The sequence below is a fragment of the Galeopterus variegatus genome, unplaced genomic scaffold (genome assembly GCF_000696425.1).
Source record: "Galeopterus variegatus unplaced genomic scaffold, G_variegatus-3.0.2 Scaffold3697, whole genome shotgun sequence".
NCBI classification, from domain to species: domain Eukaryota; kingdom Metazoa; phylum Chordata; class Mammalia; order Dermoptera; family Cynocephalidae; genus Galeopterus; species Galeopterus variegatus.
The window spans coordinates 33,951-39,814 of record NW_007729808.1 but is presented as its reverse complement, the minus strand read 5'-3'; positions in this window follow the sequence as shown (position 1 = coordinate 39,814).

Sequence of the window (5,864 nt, the reverse complement as noted above, 5' to 3'; positions counted from 1 at the left end):
TCTCTGCATGGCTCCTGTAGACCTTGGATAAGTTGACAGGGTCCCACTGCTGACCAGAAAGACCTGACTTCCTATGACTTTTAAACCTTCCCAACCTCCCACCTTTCCAGCCTCATCTGCCACTTCCATCCATCCCCACAAATGTCCACACTTCCTTCTTTAGAGGCCACCTGGCTTAAATCCCACCTCCCACAGAAGCCTTCTCTAATTGCCCCAGATTTTCACTGCATTGTCTGTCCATGTGCCTAACCTGTGCCCCAAATAGGCTGAGCCTATATTAGAAACCTCCTGATATGGGGGATGCTAAGTGAGTCCTTGCTGCTAAACGTTGAATAAACCTTCATTGAAATTATTCACATATATATTTAATAGCACAAGGGGGGTCCTTTTTTTTTTTTTTTTTTATCTGTAGTGCTTTTGCATTCAGCAATACTCTTTCCTCACATTTGTGGCTCCTTCTCAGTGCCTGCTTTGGTAGGTGGGATATCCCCCATCTCAGCAGCCAGGGAACCAATACTTGAAAATTGTTTTTACCTTTATGGGCTCAGGATGTAGTTTCTCCTCCTCATTGGACATCTGGCAGAAAATCGATTCACCAAATGACCAATTTGCTGAATCAACTCTAGCGCTATAGTAAGTCTGGAGAGATAGACTTGTGAAAAGGGAATATTTAGGCTGGGTCTCACAGCAAGGGCAGGATTTTGAGCCATTACATGGGAGAGGCAGGAAGGGACATTCCAGGAGAGAGAAACAGTATGAGCCAATAAAGGGGGAATTATTTTTGCTTGAATTTACAACCTTTCCCCACCCCCACCTTCCAGAAAAAAAAAAAAAAAAGGAAAAATAGTTTCAAATGATACTTTTCTTTAGTTACATATGCTCATATTGTTGCAATTGCATAAATCTTCAAAACCTTTTGTCTTCATTTGATTCAGACTTCGTGTGAATAGCTGCCTTTTCTCCCATTTCTTGTAATGTCTTAGGTTCTGCTGCAGGATGGAGATCTAGCCCTGAAGAATAAATTTACCTCCCTAAGGGCCCATCTTATGGCAATGGAAATCAGCTTGAGTTTGATGATAATTGGCTCATGTTGTCATATGGCTGAAAGTGGGAAGGCAAACCCCATTATATTTGCTCTGTATTTCTAAAAAAATAAAAAGATGGCAATGCATCCTGCTGTTTTCCACACATTGGAAAACACTCAGTATTCCTCCAGCAGTGACCTGAGAACCTCCTTCATTGGTGGTATGACCATGGTGATGGTGGAGGGGCAGTGTATGTCATAAAATACAGATTCCAGCACCAGACCCAGGCCTGCCATATCAAACTTTTTGGAGGTAAGGCCCAAACTTTTTGGAGGTAAGGCAGCTAAATTTTAAAACCTGGTGATTTTTATATTCATTCAAGTTTAAGAACAAATGCAAATAGATAAGAACACCAAAAATGAAATGCAGCCTTTGGAAACATTTTATTTTTATAGTGCTCAAGACCAGCCTTCTACTCAGTATATCTATCTATCTTGGTATTCCTTCTTTCCAGGCGGAAGAGCTACTTTAAATGTGTGACATGTAAATACTGGATAAATATCTAAACAACACAGTTAATAGTCAGAGATTGTCAGATTTGGTAAAATGCAACTATGTGTTGCCTATAAGAAACCTGCTCTAAATATAAAGATACAATAAATTCAAAGTAAAAGTACAGTATGGAAAAATATATACCATACTAACACTAAAAAAAAAAAAAAAAAAAAAACTGGAATGGGTACATTAATATTAAATTAGAATTCAGAGCAAAAACTGTCACAGGGATAAAGAGGGTCATTTCATAACAATGAAAGGGCCAATTCATCAAGAAGACTTAACAACACTAAACGTTTATGCACCTAGCATCAGACCTTCAAAACACATAAAGCAAGGGCCGACCCGTGGCTCACTCGGGAGAGTGCGGTGCTGATAACACCAAGGCCACAGGTTCGGATCCCTATATAGGGATCCGAACCTGTGGCCTTGGTGTTATCAGCACCGCACTCTCCCGAGTGAGCCACGGGTCGGCCCTTGCTTTATGTGTTTTTTTATTTTTTTTTTAAAGATGACCGGTAAGGGGATCTTAACCCTTGACTTGGCGTTGTCAGCACAATGCTCTCCCAAGCGGGCTAACAGGTCATCCCTATATAGGGATCCGAACCTGTGGCCTTGGTGTTATCAGCACCGCACTCTCCCGAGTGAGCCACGGGTCGGCCCTTGCTTTATGTGTTTTTTTATTTTTTTTTTAAAGATGACCGGTAAGGGGATCTTAACCCTTGACTTGGCGTTGTCAGCACAATGCTCTCCCAAGCGGGCTAACAGGTCATCCCTATATAGGGATGACCTGTTAGCCCGCTTGGGAGAGCATTGTGCTGACAACGCCAAGTCAAGGGTTAAGATCCCCTTACCGGTCATCTTTAAAAAAAAAATAAAAAAACACATAAAGCAAAAGATGAGAGAACTAGAAATAAGAAATAAGGGCTGGCTGGTTAGCTCAGTTACTTCGAGTGCAGCCTTACAGTACAAGGTCATGGTTTCAGATACCCATACTGGCCAGCCACCAAAAAAAAAAAAAAAAGAAGAATAGACAAACCAACAGATAAAATTGGAGATTCCAACACTCCTCTATCAATATTCAATAGAGCAAGTAAAGTCAGTAAGGACATAGAAGACTTGATCTATGCAATTGACCAACTTACCCAAATTGGCATTTCCAAAATATTCCATCTAACAGCAGCATAATACACATTCTTTTCAAATTCACATAGAACATTTACCAAGACAAACCTTGTTCTGCCATAAAACGAATCTCAATGCATTTTTAAAAACTCAAATTATACAAAGAATCTTCTCTGATTACAATGGAATTAAATTAGAAATCAAATCAAACATCTGTGGAAAATCCTTAAATATTTGAAAACTAAATAACATACTTTTAAATAATTCAAGGGGAAATCAAAGGAATGTTGGAAAGTATTTTAAATTGAAAGTTAAAATGGAGTATCAAAATTTGTGTGATGCAGATAAAGCTTAGAGAGAAATTTGTAACGTTAAATATATTAGAAAAGAAGCCTGGCCAGTTAATTCATTTGGTTAGAGCACAGTGTTATAACACCAAGGGCAAGGGTTCAGATCCCTGTACTGGTCAGCCACAAAAAAAAAAAAAAAAAAAAAAAAGGAGAAAAGAAAAAAGGTCTCAAGTTAGGGTTGCCAGATTTAGCAAATAAAAATACAGGATACCCAGCTGAATTTGAATTTCAGATAAACAGTAAATGTTTTAGTATAAATATGTCCCATGCAATATTTGGGACATACTTATACTAAAAATTATTTGTTATTTGAAATTGAAATTTAACTGAGCATCCTGTATTCTGTTGAGCAACTTATCTAAATCAATAATCTCAGCTCCTACTTGAAGAAGATCAACTTGAAAGTAACCACAAGAAAAGAAAAAAATAAAGATAAAGGTAAAAGTCAATGAAATATAAAACAGAAAAACAAGAGAGACAAATCAATGAAACCAAAAACTGGTTCTTGGAGCAGATTGATAAAATTGAGAAATCTCTAGCCAAATTGATAAGGAAAAATATAGAAAAGATAAAAATTACAAATATCAGGAATTAGAAAGAGAACATCACTACAGATCCTAGAAATATTACAAGGATAACAGGAGAACATTATGAACAACTTTAAGCCAGTAAATTTGACAATTTAAAATAGACAAATTCTGGGAAGCCGAACCCAGCCACAACTAGGTAAGCTGCTGCCGCCACCCCGGGGCCCTGCCAAGGTCCCAAGGCATGGAGCCCGGGGAAGCTGAACCCAGCTGCAGCCAGGTACAGAGCACACCAAAAACAACATTTCCACATGGGTAGCTCACCATAGCCACCGCTATTGTCACGGCTGCCGCAAAGGCAGCTAGTTTCTATAGCAGCAGTCACAGCCACAGTGCAGATGGCATATCAGACTCTCAACTTCATTGACACAAGAAAAGGCACCAGCGGAGACCAAAAAAAAGAGAAGAGGTCCTCTCTTTCCACAAAGCGCACTCCAGAGTAATAGAAGAAGCATCTGGCTTACAGTAATAGCAGAGGACTGGATCACACGTGTCTCAGTACTGGACAGATCATTTAGACAACAAACCAACAGAGGAACAGTTAATATATCAGATCGAGAGAACAAATCTATGGTTATTGGGGGGGGGGATTGGATAAGGGGCATAAAGAATAAGTATGATTTGTAACAATGAATGTGCTAATAAAAAATAAATTCAAAATAAAAATAAAATAAAATAAACAAATTCCTCAAAAGGTACAAACTACTAAAATCCATTCAAGAAGAAATAATCTGAATATCTTTACATTTATTAAATAAACTAAACTTGTAATTAAAAACTTTTCCACACACACAAAAAAATCCAGGTCCAGATGGCTTCACTGGTGAATTCTACCAAGTATTCAAGGAAGAAGTAGTACTAACTCTATACAGAATCTTCCAGAAAATTGAAGAGAGGGGAATACATCCCAACTTACTCTGTGAGGTAACATTACTCTTACAGCAAAACTGGGTTAAAGAAAAAGAAAACTTATTTCCTTATTCACATAGACACTAAAATTCTTACCAAAATTTTAGAAAATCAAATCTAAAAATATGTAACAAATTCTTCAGGACTAGATGAATTTTATCCCGAGAGTGCAAAGAATAACATTTGAAAATCAGTTACTGTAATTCACCATATCAATAGACTAAAGAAGAAAAACCGTATGATCATTTCAATAGATGCAGGAAAAGCATTTGACAAAATTAAATATGCCTTCATGTTAAGAAAAAACTCTCAACAAACTAAAAATATGAGGGAACTTCTTCAACCAATAAAAGGAATTTACAGAAAACCTATAGCTAATACCCTCCTCAATGGTGTAAGACTGTATGCCTTCCCGAGACCAGAAACAAGACAAGAGTGTTCTCTCTTACCTCTTCTATTCAATATCATACTAGAGGTCTTATCTCATGTAATAAGGCAAAAAGAAAAAAAAAGAAATACATTGCATACATATTGCAAAAGAAGAAATAAAACTCTTGCTCTTTGCAGACAACATGACTTCCTATGTAGAAAATCCCAAAGAACTCCTAAAACTAGTAAGTTTGGCAAGGTTACAGGACATAAGGTTAACCTATAAAAGTCAATCATATTTTTATTTTAAACAATTCAAAATTAAAATTTTTTAAAGTACTATTTACTCCTTGCCTGGGCCAGCTGCAAAAAAAGTACCATTTATAATAGCATCCAAAAAACCAAATACTTGGGTAAAGATTTAACAATGTGTGTAATGTCTATATACTGAAAACCACAAAGCGCTAGTGAAATGAATCAAATGACCTAAATAAATAGAGATAAACACTGTGTACATGAATTAGAAGACTCAGTATTGTTAAGATGCCAGTTCTCTCTATACTAATCCATAGCTTTATACTGAAAACCACAAAGCGCTAGTGAAATGAATCAAATGACCTAAATAAATAGAGATAAACACTGTGTACGTGAATTAGAAGACTCAGTATTGTTAAGATGCCAGTTCTCTCTATACTAATCCATAGCTTTATAGCAATTTCAAAATTCCAGCAAGAGTTTTTGTAAAACTCAGTAAGCTTATTCAAAAATCTATATGGGAAGGCAAAGGAACTAAAATAACTAAAACAATTTTTTAAAATAATAAAGTTGAAGGACTCACATTACTTGATTTCAAGTCTATAAAGCTACAGTATTCAAGACAGGTCAATGAAATGAAATAGCAAATACAGAAGTAGATGCACATATATATAGTTCATTGATTTTTT